Source organism: Bos taurus, chromosome 10, assembly GCF_002263795.3.
Source record: "Bos taurus isolate L1 Dominette 01449 registration number 42190680 breed Hereford chromosome 10, ARS-UCD2.0, whole genome shotgun sequence".
NCBI lineage: Eukaryota > Metazoa > Chordata > Mammalia > Artiodactyla > Bovidae > Bos > Bos taurus.
This window is the reverse complement of record NC_037337.1, coordinates 93,033,937-93,051,853: the sequence shown is the minus strand read 5'-3', so window position 1 is coordinate 93,051,853 and position 17,917 is coordinate 93,033,937.

Genomic DNA, 17,917 nt, shown 5'->3' with positions numbered 1-17,917 from the left:
ATACATGTTTCAATGCCATTAGCTATTAATCAGAGACATGCTTCAATATTTCCCCTAATCCTTAGCTCCCAATAACAGCCAGGCTATCATTCTGCTTTGCTTTCTCTAGTGCAAGAGGAAAAAAAAAAAAAAACTGGATATTAACTATCAACTCTTGTTGACTAATTTTCAAAGACCAATTTTAGATATAGAATCATTTCAGGAGGCAAACTATTTGGCAATTCTCCTCCCTTTTAAGGACCACCTGAAACTTTATCTGAATTTTGCCCTTGTCCAACAACAAAAAATAAAACTAAAACATGAGAACAAAGAGTTTTATGTGTGGAACACTACAGGGTAGCAGAAGACATGACCTTTGGAACTGGACAGACTTGATTCTGAAATCCACTAGCCTTGGCACGTTTGCCTGCTTTGAGAGCTTATGTAAGTATCTTGAACTCCTCCTACCTCAGTTTCTTCATCTGTAATGCTGGAGATTAAATGAAATAAGGCATAGAGGGATATTAAGCAGAGACTTTGGGATATAGACTCACTTTTTTTTTCTTTTTAAATTATTGATGAGGCAGATGAATTCCCAAACAGTGGTATTAGCACATATATCCCACAGCAGTTCCATTCAAATATGAGCACTTGTCAGACTTACTTGGTGGCCCAGTGGTTAAGAAACCACCGGCCAATGCAGGGGACACAGGTTTGATCCCTGGTCCAGGAAGAGTCCACATGTCGCAGGGCAACTAAGCCCGTGTACCACAACTACTGAGCCTGCGTGTTGAGCCCACACACTCCAGAGCCTGTGCTCCACAAGAGAAGCCATAACAATGAGAAGTCCCCACACCGAAACCAGAGAGTAGCTCCCCCTTGCTGCAACTAGAGAAAGCCTGTGCACAGCAACGAAGACCTAGCACAGCCAACAATAAATGAATAAACAAATTTTTTAAAAAACGAATATATGCACTTGTTATAACACAAATGTGGCAGATTATATTTTGCAAAAACAGCCACAGCAATATTTCCAGTCCCACTTGCTCTTTCAGCACCTCACCACACCTCTATCAATTTTTCCTTTTCCCTTGAATCAGGCAGACCTTTGTGATTTCCTTGACAAATACAACAGGGGAAGAGGGATTCCGCATGACTCACATGATTAGCCCATAAAAGCAGTATGGCTTCCTCCTGGCTCTCTCCATCTAGATGCTTGCCCTGGGAACCCAGCCATCATGTTGTAAGGAGGCTCAGAACACATGAAAATGCCACATAGAGATGTTCCAGCCAGCAGTTGCAGCTAAAGTTCCAGCTAACAGCAAGCATCAGCTGCCAAGTATATGAGTCAACAAGTCTTCAGATGACTCCAGTCCCCAGTCTTTGAGCTGCCTTAGCTGATGCTGAGTGGGGTAGAAATGACTGCCCTTACATATTCCCAACCAAATTACAGACATGTAAGAAAAATAATATGTTGTTACTGTTTTAAGCTACAAAATTTGGGGGTGAGTTGTGGCGGCTCAAAGAATCTGCCTGCAATGCAGAGACCCAGGTTCGCTCCCTGGGTCAGGAAGATCCCCTGGACGATGGATGGCTACCTACTCCAATAATCTTGCCCAGAGAATCCCATGGACAGAAAAGCCTGGCAGGCTACAATCCATGGGGTCACAAAGAGTCAGACCTGACTGAGCCACTAACACTTTCACTTTCTGTTACACAATGAATAGATGATTAGAACACTGAACCTCATAATTAAATGCATAGCTATTAAGTTTAGAGTCAAAAAAGAATTTTCAGATGATGTCATCTGGACTTCTCCAGTGGTCCAGTGGTCAAGAACCCTCCTTGCAATGAAGGGGATATGGGTTTGATCCCTGGTCCAAGAAGATATCATATACTGCAGGGCAACTAAACCCGTGCACCATAGCTGCTGTGTCCACTTGCCCTGGAGCCCACACTCCACAACAGCAGAAGCTACCACAATAAGAAGCCCACATACTACAACTAGAGGGTGGCCCCTGCTTGCCGCAACTAGAGACGATCCACACGCAGCAACGAAGACCTAGCACAGCCAAAAAAAGAAAACATAGAAAAATAAATAATCAAGAAGCTGTCATCTGAGATTAGCAGAGTCTGATCTGAACTTGGTTGACTTAGTCTGTAAGGCTAGGAGGCTGAATGGGATCCAACAGACTCAACAGCACTAAAAAGACTTTAAAAAAAAAAAGTGTCAAACCATGAAATCAGCAGATGTGCTTGAAGCAAGAAGGAGAAAGGGCAAATGTACTGAATGTGAGGCTGCTATTTTTCTATAGTCACTTTTCTGAGTGTAAACGCTTAGAAATTCTATAACATTGATCAAATGAGAAGCCTGCATTTGGCAGGCAGCGAGTTTTCCACACAGTGGTTTTATCTTAATAGGAGCTAATCTATTATAATAGCTTCACATACACATACAGTCCATCAGTTAGACAATGTTGTGTCACATAATTGGCTGCAGACGTTTCAGTCATTGAAGAGGTGGCAGAAAAGCGTGTTGACATGAAGATCTGTCTTTCTTCATTGCCATTAGATATGCAAACTGTGCAAGTTGGCTAACAAACTTTGTTTCTTGAGACTGAAGTGTTTTTCCACTCCCGTTCTACAAGAAAATCAGCTGAGACTAAATGCTATCTATCAAAATAGCCCATGTATTCTTACTGAATGGATATATGAATGTGACATGTACACAAGTCTAAATATTTATAGAAAGCAGTAAAGGAGAAAATTGGAATAAGAAGGAAAAACAACCAAAGCAAAGAAGACAGTAGAACCAAGGATTAGAGAATTAAGTACACTCATCATAATTGTGGTTCAGTGCCTTTCTCTTGGATCTCTTCATTGGATCATCAAAATAGAAAAAGAGGTCCAGAAAAATATCTACTTCTGCTTTGTTGACTATGCCAAAGCCCTTGACTGTGTGGATCACAACAAACTGAGGAACATTCTTCAAGAGATGGGAATACCAGACCACCTGACCTGCCTCCTGAGAAATATGTATGCAGGTCAGAAAGCAACAGTTAGAACTGGACATGGAACAATAGATTAGTTCCAAATCAGGAAAGAAGTGTGCTAAGGCTATATATTGTCACCCTGCTTATTTAACCTATATGCAGAATGCATCATGCGAAATGCTGGGCCAGATGAAGCACAAGCTGGAATCAAGATTTCCGGGAGAAATATCAATAACCTCAGATACGCACATGACACCACAGTTATGGCAGAAAGCAAGGAACTAAAGAGCCTCTTGATGAAAATGAAAAAGGAGGGTGAAAAAGCTCACATAAAACTCAATATTCAGAAAACAAAGATCATGTCATCTGCTCCCATGACTTCATGGCAAATAGATGGGGAAACAATGGAAACAGTGACAGATTGTATTTTGGGGGGCTCCAAAATCACTGCAGATGGTGACTACAGCCATGTAACTAAAAGACGCTTGCTCCTTGGAAAAAAAGTTATGACCAACATAGACAGCTTATTAAAAACAGAGACAATTACTTTGCCAACAAAGGTCCATATAGTCAAAGCTATGGTTTTTCCAGATGTGAGAGTTGGATTATAAAGAAAGCTGAGTGCCGAAGAACTGATGCTTCTGAACTGTGGTGTTGCAGAAGATTCTTTAAAGTCCCTTGGACTGCGAGGAGATCCAACCAGTCCATCCTAAAGGAAATCAGTCCTGAATATTCATTGAAACGACTGATGCTGAAGCTGAAACTCCAATACTTTGGCCACCTGATACGAAGAAATGACTCATTAGAAAATATCCTGATGCTGGGAAAGATTGAAATCAGGAGGAGAAGGGAACGACAGAGGATGAGATGGTTGGATGGCATCACCGACTCAGTGGACATGAGTTTGAGTAAACTCCAGGAGTTGGTGATGGTCAGGGAAGCCTGGTGTGCTGCAGTCCATGGGGTCGCAAAGAGTTGGACACGACTGAGTGACTGAACTAACTGAACTGCCTTTCTCTTATTACAAAAGGCACACCTTAATAAAGAATAAGAAAAGTTCTGTTGATCAAAGTGTTAGCCATTTTTTTCTTGGGAGTTTTAAATCAATACCTTATAGTAATTTGAAGATGTTTCTCTGATTTCCCTAAATGCTTCGTATTGTGTTTAAATCAGGGACTAGCAAACACTGTGCCCTCAGGTTACTCATGCTTTGTAAATAAAATTTTGTTGGAATTCTCTTTTGTTCAGTATTGTCTATGGTTTCTTTTGCACCACAATGACAGAACTGCAATGGAAACTTTGTGGCCCATAAGCTGAAAGTATTTTCATTGCTGGCCTTTAAGAGAAAGTTTTTAGGAAGTTTCAAGCGAGCTTTGCCTAGTTTAAAATACTACCAAGAACTACCAAGTTTGTGGTGCTCATTCTAACTTCTGAGAGCTCTACGGAGTTTTTCAATCTCAATTCAGTTCTTTTTCTTCTTGTTGGTGGGAGAATCCAATTTTAATAGCACAATCAATAGGATGACTAATTCTATTATTTCAATGAAATTGAGAATTTGCTCCATGGAAGACCCGCCACAAAGATTCACTTTTAGAACTGGCTTACAGAGGACACAGTTAAAGTTTTTCATACCTTGACTTTCTTCATCTTGAAACGTGTTCATGCGTGCGTGCTCAGTCACTTCAGCTGTGTCCAATTCTGTGTGACCCTACGGACTGTAGCCCACCAGGCTCCTATCTCTGTGGGATTCTCCAGGCAAGAATACTGGAGTGGGTCGCCCTGCCCTCCTCCAGGGGATCTTCCAGGGATCTAATCCACGTCTCCTACATCTCCTGCATTGACAGGCGGGTTCTTTACCTCTAGTGCTACTACCTAGGAAGCCCTGAAACACGTGCAGCATTTTGTAAAGATTCTGTTGAACAAGAAGTAGTGGGAATAGCGTTCATGAAGGTGAACCTTGAGTATCTTTAGCCATGGACGGCAGACAACAAAACTACTTCTTTCTACTTGAGCAAATTCTGCTTCAGTAAGAAAAGTCAGATTTCTTTCTCATTTAGCTACAAACAACTGATTTTCTTGTTCTAAGGAAGGAAGGATGAGAAAGAGGAAAGTCAAAACAGCCTGTCTTTTATGTAGTTTGGTGCTAAGTCTTCTGAGCTACAAAAATCTTAGGGGAAAACTTAGACCAAAAAATAAGGGCAGAAAGAGCAAGAGAATGGAATATAAAATTCACAGAAGAGAGTGAAGCTGTTAATCACTTTTATTGGTTTTACTTGGGTTCTTCTTAGGAGTCATATGTAATAGTTACCTAAGCAAAGTGAATTATTTTCTGTGGTTAAAACAGAAGGAAATGGGATATCTGAAATTGCTCAAAGGGTGATAAAATGCATCTGAAGAAGGACCCAGGAGAAGTAGCAACAATGTTGGTATTTGACACTCATACACAGAAAAATAAATGGCTTAAGAATGAGGACGAAGCCAGAAAATGAAAACAGCAAGTTAAAACATGAAGGAAAAGGAATAAGGAAGCTTAGCGAGGCTAAACTTTTTGTTTTGCTTTGTCTGAATTTATAGTGTAGTTTTTATACATTGCTCTGCAAGAAAAGCACATTGGAAAAACTTTTAGAAACATCTCCATACAAACCTCAGTGTTCTGATGCCTTTCCAGCTCACGCAAGCTGGGTGCTAATGACTCATTATAGCATGCAAGATGCATGTATGTTCTCATAATTCACAGGCAGTTACTCTGTACTTGTCTATAGATGGTGAACTTCCATCACATTTAATCACCAGTTTTGTCAACCTCGGGTGGTTACATTTCCAGATGTTGACTAACTATAAGGATTGATTGTCTTCCAGATGTGTGAGGTTTTCACACATCTCTGTCAACTCCAAAAGAATATGTGAATGTTTTTTTGAATCTGTGATCACTGATGGATCTTTCCCAGATGTCTTCTTGGCAAAAAATGCCCCTTCTGGAGAAATCAAGTCAAGCACTGGCTTCTATAAACATTAAAATACATTAACCACCATCCACTCCCCCCAATTATTTGGTTTTAGGAAAATGAAAAACAGATGCAAATTAGCAATGGGTAATATCAGGTCCCACCATTTTGGTATCTCATTTAAATGAAGAGTTGGTGATGTTATAAACTGAAAAATGATCAGATCTCAGACTTAAATCCAAAAGAACTAATATCAGCATCAGATATATGCATAGCAATTCAAAAAAGAAATGTTTCCAAAACTGTGGAAGTAGTTTGGAGCTAGACATTTCATAAAATGTTTATTGTATTTTGTTTAATAACCACTTTTTATTTCTGTTTGCCTTTGAATTCATTGATTCTAAGTAAAAGTGCTAAATACCTTAACAGATGAGGCTTGCAAAGTCCCAAACCAGGCAAAAAGTTGGGACAAGTTTCAGTTAAGCATTCTAAGTTTCTGAGTAAAACTTGGTTGGAATTCTAGCCTTCTGCAAATCCTCCATGTTTAATAATTATGCTAATAGCTCACCAAAACAGTATAAGTTATCTAAGAATAAGGCAAAACTTTGGAGTAATCCCAAAACAAGCTTTCAAGAGTTTTTCTTTTCCAAAATATGAAGGCATTTGTCTTTTTTTTTTCCTGGTGTAGAGTCTTCATCTCAACCAATGATGAAAATGAAGACACTAAAATGTTATTTAGTAATTACAGTTACAGATTATTAGTATGGATTCACACAGTTATATATGCATGCATCCTAAGTCACTTGAGTTGTATTGAATCTTTGCGATCCTATGGACCAGAGCCTGCCAGGCTTCTCTGTCCATGGGATTCTCCAGGCATGAATACTGGGGTGCATTGCCATGCCCTCCTCCAGGGGCTCCTCCTGATCCAGGATTGAACCTGCATTTATTACGTTTCCTGCATTGGCAGGCAGGTTCTTTACCACTAATACGACCAATTTGCCATTTAGCAAATGAACTGCGTTTACTCTGTTATGCAGAACATCTGGAAAGACAAAAAATTTAAGTTTGTTAAATTGTCAATCCATTTTCAGTTCAGTTCAGTTCAGTCACTCAGTCGTGTCTGACTCTTTGCGACCCCATGAATCGCAGCACGCCAGGCCTCCCTGTCTATCACCAACTCCCAGAGTTCACTGAGACTCACGTCTATCGAGTCAGTGATGCCATCCAGCCATCTCATCCTCTGTCATCCCCTTCTTCTCCTGCCCCCAATCCCTCCCAGCATCAGAGTCTTTTCCAATGAGTCAACTCTTCACATGAGGTGGCCAGAGTACTGGAGTTTCAGCTTTAGCATCATTCCTTCCAAAGACATCCCAGGGCTGATCTCCTTCAGAATGGACTGGGTGGATCTCCTTGCAGTCCAAGGGACTCTCAAGAGTCTTCTCCAACACCACAGTTCAAAACCATCAATTCTTCGGCACTCAGCTTTCTTCACAGTCCAACTCTCACATTCATACATGACCTCTGGAAAAGCCATAGCCTTGACTAGATGGACATTTGTTGGCAAAGTAATATCTCTGCTTTTCAATATGCTATCTAGGTTGGTCATAACTTTTCTTCCAAGGAGTAAGCGTCTTTCAATTTCATGGCTGCAGTCACCATCTGCAGTGATATTGGAGCCCAAAAAAATAAAGTCTGACACTGTTTCCACTGTTTCTCCATCTATTTCCCATGAAGTGATGGGACCAAATGCCATGATCTTCGTTTTCTGAATGCTGAGCTTCAAGCCAACTTTTTCACTCTCCATTTTCACTTTCATCAAGAGGCTTTTGAGTTCCTCTTCACTTTCTGCCAGAAGGGTGGTGTCATCTGCATATCTGAGGTTATTGATATTTCTCCCGGTAATCTTGATTCCAGCTTGTACTTCCTCCAGCCCAGCGTTTCTCATGATGTACTCTGCCTAGAAGTTAAATAAGCAGGGTGACAATATACAGCCTTGACATACTCCTTTTCCTATTTGGAACCAGTCTGTTTTTCCATGTCCAGTTCTAACTGTTGCTTCCTGACCTGCATACAGATTTCTCAAGAGGCAAGTCAGATGGTCTGGTATTCCCATGTCTTTCAGAATTTTCCACAGTTTATTGTGATCCACAGAGTCCAAGGCTTTGGCATAGTCAATAAAGCAGAAATAGATGTTTTTCTCACATTCTGGATATCTGGATGTATTGATCAGTTTTTCCATTTTCATTACAATGTTAGGCATCAAGTAGATAATACTTCACTGTAAACTAATTTCAGACAGCCATTGAAGAAAATTTTCAAACTGTGCTTTGCTTTTTATCCAAAGCATATTTCTCATATATTGACTAGCTTCCCTGGTGGCTCAGATGGTAAAGAATCTGCCTGCAACACAGAAGACCCAGGTTCAATCCATGGGTCAGGAAGATCCCCTGGAGAAGGGAATGCATACCCACTCCAATATTCTTGCCTGGATAATTCCATGGATAGAGGAGCCTGGTAGGCCCCAGTTTATGGGGTTGCAAAGAAGGGACACGACTGAGCGACTAACACTTTCACTTCCAATAGATACTGACTCACAGAGAAGTCTTCAGAATAACTCATGATGGGAGGCTAATACCTGTCGATCTCAGATAAAAATGATACACTTAATGAATCATCAGAAAGTAAGGTTTTGGAGAAATAAGTCCAAGAACAAACTTATCACCACAATAATATTTTAAAAAGGAGACATGAAAACAAGCCCACATATTCTTTACCAAAACTTCTGCCCACTGATCTACAGGGATTGTCTAAAATCACTTGACTGGCTTCTTCATCAAACTTGATTTAATAGAAAGGAGAGAGAGAAGGGGAAAGAGGGAGATGACACAGGGAAAACTGTAAAACTATGGAATCAGATTCTCTTCTAGATCCATAATGTCCATTATTCAGAAGCCACCACTGGGAAAGAGTGCAGGCTGGGGAGAAAGGGCTCCTTGCTGCCATCTCCACTTTTGTTTATTTTATATTTGAACAGTCCAGATAAGATTTCATATTAAAAAAGGTGAGGGGGAATCTGCAACTATAAGCATTTTGAAAGCGGTCTTCAGAGTATGGTCCCTGGACCAAGAGCATCACCCAAGATCTTGTTAGAAATGCAGATTTTCAGATCTCATCTCAGATCTACAGAATCAGAAACTGTTGAGGTAGGGCTCAGGATTTCTGTGTTTTAGCGAGCTATCTAGTCAATACCTCCAGTACTCTTGCCTGGAAAATCCCATGGGCGGAGGAGCCTGGTAGGCTGCAGTCCATGGGGTCACGAAGAGTCGGACACTACTGAGCGACTTCACTTTCACTTTTCACTTTCATGCACTGGAGAAGGAAATGGCAACCCACTCCAGTGTTCTTGCCTGGAGAATCCCAGGGACAGGGGAGCCTGGAGGGCTGCCATCTATGGGGTCGCACAGAGTCGGAGACGACTGAGGCAACTTAGCAGCAGCAGCAGCAGCAGCTACTCAATACGTTTTGACAACCACTGTATTATATGATTCCCAAGCACCACTTTCTCCAAGAAGCCTTCTGCAACCTAATCTGATACCCCTTTGCCCACCCCCACACCTCATACACTTACCCTACATGCTCACACACATGCTGGGTTGGGTGTCTGTTTTAGTCTATGTGAGCTGCTATGACAAAAAGACCATAGACTGGGTGACTGAAAACAACAAGCATTTATACCTCACAGTTCTGCTGGTCAAGAGCCCAAGACCAACAGATGCTGGGTCTGGTGAGGGTCTGCTACCTGGTCCGTAGATGACCATTTTCTTCTTGTATCCTCATACAGCAGAAAGGGCAATCTCTGGGGTCTGTTTTATAGGGAAGGGCACTAGATCCATTGACCTCATAACCTAATCACCTCTCAGAGTTATCATCTCCAAATACCATCATCTGGCAGTTAGCCATCAACATATGGATGTGAAAAGGACACAAATACTCAGACCACAGCCGTGCCGTTCTGGGTTTACATCAACCAGAGTATGCACACCATTTTTTGTGTTATTATTTCTTTATTCATCGACCTCTCCTATAGCCACATAAACTCATCAAGAACAGTGAACACGGGATACACTCTTTTTTCCCATTTCTGGCACTTAGCATAGTGACTTGCACAAAGAGGTGCTCAGTAAACATTTACTAAATGAATGATGGGTATATTAATATTTGTGTGTTAGGTTTATTAGTTTATATTATACCTTCTTCAAATAAATGATTTGAACAAGCATATATGGAGTAGGAAACGGCAACCCACTCAAGTATACTTACCTGGAAGATCTCATGAACAGAGGAGCCTAGCAGGCTACAATCCGTGGGGTCACAAAGAGTCAGACACACCTAAGCAACTGAGCACACACACGCACACAACAAACAAGCACACAAATACAACATGACCAAATTAAGCCAAGTAACCAGGGGCTTCCCTAGTGGAAGGGAGGCTCACCTGGTGAGGAATCTGCATGCAATGCAGGAGATGCAGGTTCTATCCATGGGTTGGGAAGAAGGAGATCTGTGGAGAAGGAAATGGCAACCCACGCCAGTATTCTTGCCTGGGAAATCCTGTGGACAGAGGAGCCTGGAGGGCTACAGTCCATGGGGTCACAAGAGTCAGACAGGACTTAGTGACTAAACAACAGCAACACCAACTAAGACAAAGACAATCAAGATTAGAGGGTTTGGTCAATCAAACTAGGAGTCATGCTTCTGTCTCTATTCATGTTTGTGGCACCCAATGGTCACTGCTTGTGACTCTTTAATTCACTGCAAGAGAAACTCTGGCCCTGAGGTTCTTGTGACAGTGGGCTATGCTTCTGACCACAGCACACCTGGGGATGGTCATTTCATTGGTAACAGTAACTTTTAAAAGGATGAACTAGGGTATGTATTTCTTGAAATGCATAAATGAGACAGTGTTATTAAGGAAATCCTGTATTTTCCATACTCCTTTCACCATAACCCACAGTAAAATAATACATTTTCCCTTTTGCCTCTTGGACATACATACATACACATACACATGTTTTCAGAAGTCACTGAGCCCTATTCCACGAGTTGTCTTCTGATATTGTCTCCTCTGTTTTATTTTATTCAATTTCATTAAATTCAAGTTTTTTATATTATAATTACATAAATTTCATGACTCATTATTGGGTTACAAATTACAGTTTAAAGATCGCTATAGTATAATATATAGTATAATATAATATATTGGATGAATCTAATTTAATTAAGTGGGTTAGTTTTTTTGTTTTTCTTTTTAACTAAATCATCATTTTTCAAATGATCTCTTCTCAAACTTATCGTCTCTATCTTCTAAGTGTAGAGAGCACTAGTGAATCCCCCACCACAACCAATTCTTCAGTTGAATTTTCCAGAAATCCCAGTTCTATAGCTTACTAACTATGTGATTTTGAACAAGTCATTGCATTTGTCCATCCTGAGTATTGCTTTCCTTATCTTTAAAGCAAAAGTCCTAATATCCTTTTTGTAGGATTGTGATGAGGGTTAGAGAAAATGCACTAAAAGCAACTTGCCACAGGCATTTAATTGATGATAACTTTTATTATCATCCCAGAGCCCTGAGAAAACCACCAGTTAATATTTTTAAGGCATTCTCAGATAGTCACGTATAAAGGGGCATCAAAATTCCATGCTACAGGAATGCAGACGCTGACACAGAGAACAGACTTGTAGACATAGCAGAAGAAGGACAGAGAGGGACAGATTGAGGCAGTAGCTTTGAAACATGTACATTACCATATGTAAAAGAGACAGCTAGTCGGAAGTTGTTACATAACACAAGGAGCTCAAGCCCGTGCTCTGTAACAACCTAGAGGGGTGGGATGGGGTGGGAGGTGGGAGGGAGGTTCAAGAGGGAGGGGACACATGTATACTTATGACAGATGCATGCCCATTGTTGTACAGGAGAAACCAACCCAACATTATAAAGCAATTATCCCCCAATTAAATTTTTTTTTTTAGTTCCACGCTACAGATTAAGTTGTGTAGAAATGAAAGTTCCTATCCAAACTATGATTCTATCCCTTAGGAACAATCCTTACCACCCAAACAAGTCACACCTGTTGGGAGCTGGCAAGGTCTTTTTTGTGATAAATAGTATTTGGATCCTGTAAGCTTTTCCATCTAGCACCTTGCAGCACCAATAAATATACCATCTCTTCTCTCCCAAGAGATTCTTTGGCTTTTAAAGACCCATGTGCGGCCTAAACCACTTGCTACAGCTGCTGGCACAAAATTCCATGTCCTTATTGGGTTTACCAAACCTGGTGTCTGAAGACTACTGGTACCTTTCATTTGCAGAGAGATAGTTCTGAAAAAATAATTAATAAAAATGTTGAGGTTATATCTGCTTATGTGATCCTGAGATATTGGATATTTCATAACTGGGCAGAAGCAGAGAAAAATAAACAAACTGTAATCCAGGGAGGCCCTTTACATAAAAACTCAGGACCTATGATATCGCTTACAATCAGATGCCTACCACCACTCCATTTCCAGATGCTGAACATCCATCTATCCGTCCCAACTCAGATCCACCCAGATGCTGAACTCCCAACTATCCATCCCAATTCCACCAGAGTTTTGGAGCCCCTTTAAGAATACTGAAATACGCAAAACATGTGTTCAAACGTTGAAGGCATACAAGAAGCTGAAAGAACAATTTGGAGCAACTCATTGCTGAAGCTGGAGCCTTAGGCAGAAATATACCCAATGATCTGGCAAACGCTTTGCCCAAATATATTTTCCCCTTCATTTCCAAATTATGTTCATCTCCCTTTGTCACATCTATTGAAATTTCACCAAAGATTTTATTAGTTTAATGAGCAGCATTTATAAAGAGAAACTGAGGGTTATGGAGCTGGTATTTGCCCTGGTGACAGGCATGTACCAGGGCAAATAAATGAGATGAAACAAATTTCTTTGCAATGCCAGGATAAGATCAGAAGATGGATTTAGGACATTATAGAGCATGCTACTTCCAAAGAGCTCCTATAATTAAAATTCCCCCATGAATAAAAGTCTAAAAGTGACCCTATCTTCCCTAGTCCAAAATGCTGGACTCGGGCACACTGATGGGATGGTGTCAGTCTGAACACACTGGGGCCCTTGAACTTGGGTGATGGAAGAAAGAGTCACTCAGTGGAAATCAGTTTTCATGAAAACCAAGAATCTCCCAAGCCAAAACCAAGACAAAGCTGAGTTCTCGGTACAGCTCAAGTTTTTGGAGACTTTCTTCCTCTCTCCCTGCATCCCTTCCCAGCTTCCTAATAATAATTAGAACAACAATAATTCATAAACAGCATTAATTCAGTATATCTTATGTGCAAGAGTCTCCAGATAAGAACTATGTACATGGTCGCATATTTCATCCTCACCACTGCTTTATGAATTGGATTATTTATTATCTCTATCCTATAGATGAGGAAGCTGAGGCTTTGAACGGTTAAATAACCAGTCCGTTGTTACACTAAAGGGATAATCCAGAACCATCGAGTTATACTGTTCCCATTTTTCATTCTCTGTGGAGGGAAACAGACGAGATAGTGTGATGGGGAGATCTAGGAGAGGTCAGACTCTCGGAAGAGCATTTGGGTACTAATACAGACTAAGTGCTTCCCAGGTGGTGCTACTGGCAAAGAACCTGCCTGCCAATGCACAAGACATAAGAGATGTGGGTTTGATTCCTGAGTCTGTAAGATCCCCTGGGAGAGGAAATGGCAATCCACTCCAGTGTTCTTGCCTGGAGAATCCCATGGACAGAGGAGCCTGGTGGGCTACAGTCCACAGAATTGCAAATAGTTGGATACATCTACAGCAACTTAACACATATACACACAAGCAGATTGAGAAATGGCCTCCTAAAGATGTCCACAACCTAATCCTGTGGATTTGTTACCAAAGATGGCAGAAGAGACTTTGAAGGTGTGGTTAAATCAAGAGTCTTGAAATGGGGAGATTATCTTGTATTATCTGGCTGGGCTCAATAAAATCACAATGGTCCTTGTAAGAGGAAGGCAGGAGGGTCAGAGAGAGAGACTGGAAGATGTCACACTGCTGGCTTTGAAGCCATGAGTCAAGGAAAGTAAGCAGCCTCTAGAAGCAAGGGAAGGTAAAGAAACAAATTCTTTCCTAGGGCCTCTAGAAGGACCTCAGCTCAGCTGATACCTTAATTTGGGCACTGCCGGCATTCAGAACTAGGATAATACATGCAGGGTTTTTTGTTTGTTTTTATTTATTTACTTATTTTTTTGGCTTCACCAGGACTTGGTTGTCGCATGCAGGATCTCACCCACTGGGCCACCAGGAAGCCCCAAGCACATGTTGTTTAAGCCATGAAGTTTAGGGTAATTTGTTACAAAAGCAATAGGAAAATAATACAGAAATTCAGGGTTTCTTTTTTCTATGCAAATAACAAATAGTTTTTTTTTTTTCTCTCTCTCTCTCTTTCAGTCCCTGAAAGGAAACCTCTCAGAGCAGTGGACCTCAGATTGTAGGTAAGGGCTATGCCTGGCTCACGTGGCAATTGCCTCTTTGAATCCTCCACCACAGTTAGCATGGGTTTGGTACCCAGAAGTCTTTCCCAATTTGCTAAGGACTTCCCTGGAGGCTCAGATGGTTAAGTGTCTGTCTACAATATGGGAAACCCAGGTTTGATCTCTGGGTCGGAAGGATCCCCTGGAGCAGGAAATGGAAACCCACTCCAGTACGCTTGCCTGGAAAATCTCATGGATGGAGGAGCCTAGTGGGCTACAGTCCATGGGGTCGAAAAGAGTTGGACACGACTGAGCGACTTCACTTTCACTCCACTTTGTCCCTTGGAGCTCTAAGTTTTAACAGCAGTCATTTATTCACATCTACAGTGAAGGCACGGTAACTCTTCTGCTACAGTGGCCCCCTCTTCCACTGACTTGGTCTCCTCAAGAGGAGATCTCATATCTATGCCGTATTTCTGTCTCTCCGGTTCGCAGCACAGCACCTACTACCCTGGTGGTATCTGAGCACAGAGAAAAGGGGATGTAGATGGAGCAAATGAGCACAGCAAGATGGTCCAAAGCACACTCATTGAACAGATAGGCCCCCGGGGCCATCATGAGCTCTGCTCTCCCAGCATCCGCCCTGAGAAATACACTGCCAAGCGGGAAGTGCTCGCTGCTGTGCACCCCACCCCCTCAGACCTCAGATACACATTTCCTGAGTCTCATTGTGACCCTTTCCACACAACAAACCAAGCCCTGAATTATGACACTTGTTGTACGAAAGAACAGGAAAGAACAGTCAAGCCAGATTTGTGCTTTCCTTTAGGCTGAGCTGAGAAATTGATTTCTACCTAAAAGATCCAACATGAATTGGATGCCTGGATTTTAGCCATCGAAGTCAAATCACCGTCTCTATGGAGAAGTCACACTATTTCTGCCCTAAAGAGAGGCAAACCTTCTCAAAAGTTCTGTAAGTTGCACTCTGATCACTGATTGGGTAACAATTTTTCTTAACTTGCATTGTTGGGCACCTTTTATTAATGCCTGATCTCTCTAACTAGATATAAAACAATGTTCCTTGGTCAGCCGTTTGACATCTCTAGAGGCACTTATGCATGTCAGGTACTGTGATAAACTCTGGGGACACAGCGATTTGAAAAAGTCACAGTTGGGCCTCACATGGGTTTTACAGAAAATAAGAACCAGGCTTTTGATCTCCTTATACCCTCTGCATTCCCTCCACAGTGCCTAGCACAAAGTACACACGTGCTTGTTGACTGGCTTCTTGACTGAAATTGATAAAAGGAGGAATAGGAGGTCTAATCGTAGACATATCACACATCACTTACTTAGCTAGAACCGCAAGGATTACAGGTTATCCAGCCCAAATCTTTGATTTCACAGATAATGACACTGAGGCAGAGATCCATGAAGTTATACAACAAATTATACTACCAGGGACAGATGAAGGTGACGTCCCTGCTTTTGGCTCCTAATCCAGTGGGCCTTCTAACTGGACTCAAAGGTGACAGTGAAACTAAATTCTGGGGATGGCTGAGGGTGACTCAGCCTGCACTTGCTAGGAACGCCCAGGCTTACTAAGCTGTACACGCGTCCGATTGCACTCTCAAGCCCATACCCATCATCCCTCCTCACTGTCATTCTCTCTCAGCCTTTCGAAGCCGAAGCTGGTGCTCATGACCTTCAGGGTCACTGGAAAGCAATTTATTTCATTCCTTTTTTTAAAAAAAGGAAATGCTAATATCACAAGATCTATGTCTAAAATGCCCCTGGGCAAGCTTCATCTCTGACTTTATTCTCTCTCATTTTCAACTTTCCTTTTTTTTCCCCTTTCTTCATGTCAAGTTGTCAGGAAGACTTTGATCTCAGAGACATGCTTCTTCTCCATTCCTGCCTATGACAGAGCTCCCACCTGCCACTGGGAGACAATTCAACATAAATGCATTAATTCTTTCAAGTCTAACATCAGTCCCTGTGCTCTGTCCACAGGAGCAGGGAGGGTCCGCCAGCACGAAAGAGAGACACAACTCGAAAGAAAATTGTTCATGCCTGTCAGTGGGTCCCTAAAACCTAAAGCAGTTTATCTTCAGTGATAAACTGTGAACCCAGAGATCACAGTTTATCTTCAGTGAACCCAGAGATCACAGTTTCCCAGACTCTCTGTATTGAGACAACCCCTGGAAACCAACTTTTCGTACCCAACCGAAAACATCTAGCAACTAGAGCTCTGTGAGTCATTCAGAATGGTAGCTGCGTATCTGAGCCGTGGGCCAATTATGTCCCGTTGATAAGAACCGTATTTCAAACGAAGAGACGATTTCGGCTTAGGGAAGCCCTTTGGTTACAGGAAAATAGAACAACTCACAGGGAAGTTGTCTCTTTTCACCTTCCATTTTCATAAACATTATAGTTAATTCTGGGTAATAAAAACGTGAAGTTTAATCAATAGCAAACAAACATTTTGGCAGGAAACTGAAAATGGTTTACTGGAGAGAAATAAACAAAGGGGCGCTATCCAGTTAAGAGTCGAACAGGTGCCAGTTTTTCTTTGCACCTTAGTTTTTACCTCTCCTCTTCCCCAACACATCTGTTCCAAAGGACGCACGAGGACAAAAGAGAGAGGGGGAAAAAGAAATGCAGACAGAGGACTAAAAGGACTGGGTGGCTGCCTTATAAATGAGAAACCTCTATCTGGAAGTTATTTACTTTGGGGGGAAATTCATTTCATTTAAAACGTTAATAGATGTGAAAAGCTCTGAGTTCTGCAGAATAAAAGCAACTAAGTCAAAGCATCTTTGAAAATAAACAAGAAAGGCAAAGCATCCATCGCACTCGGCCCTATCCATCTTCCAAGAAGTGGTAATCTTGGACCCTGGCGCGGTGGGGTGGGGAGCCATAATTTGTATTTGAAAACCTCTCAGGGCGGTCCCTTTTGTATTTCTCTTTCCTTTTTCGCAGATCAGAGCAGCAATTTTCTTTTATTGTCAGCTATTTATAGTTTTCTTTTCTCAAAACCTTGGCCAGAAAGAAAATGGGTAAAAAAGCATTTCTTTCAAAAGCCACATCATTTTGTAGCACTCTTTAAAATTATTAACTATAATCAAAAAAGGCAAATATATATATATATATATATATATATATATATGGCCCCCAAACTTGTTCAACTCATTTTTTGCCACTTGCTCTGTTCTATCCAAAGACAGGAAAGCCAAACAAAGAGGCTCCTTCTGTCTCCTGGCTGGAGATGTGGGAAGTCCCACCCAAACACTGTCTTTCCTATTCAGAAATGAAAACGCAGCAGTAAAGGAAGACACGTGGTGTAACAGCGTTGGCATAAACCTCAGGCCTGCTTTCCGACATCCCAGATGTTCCTCAGAAGCCTCGACAGCCTCTGGAGAGGCTGGGGTGTGTAGAGCCAAAATTCAGA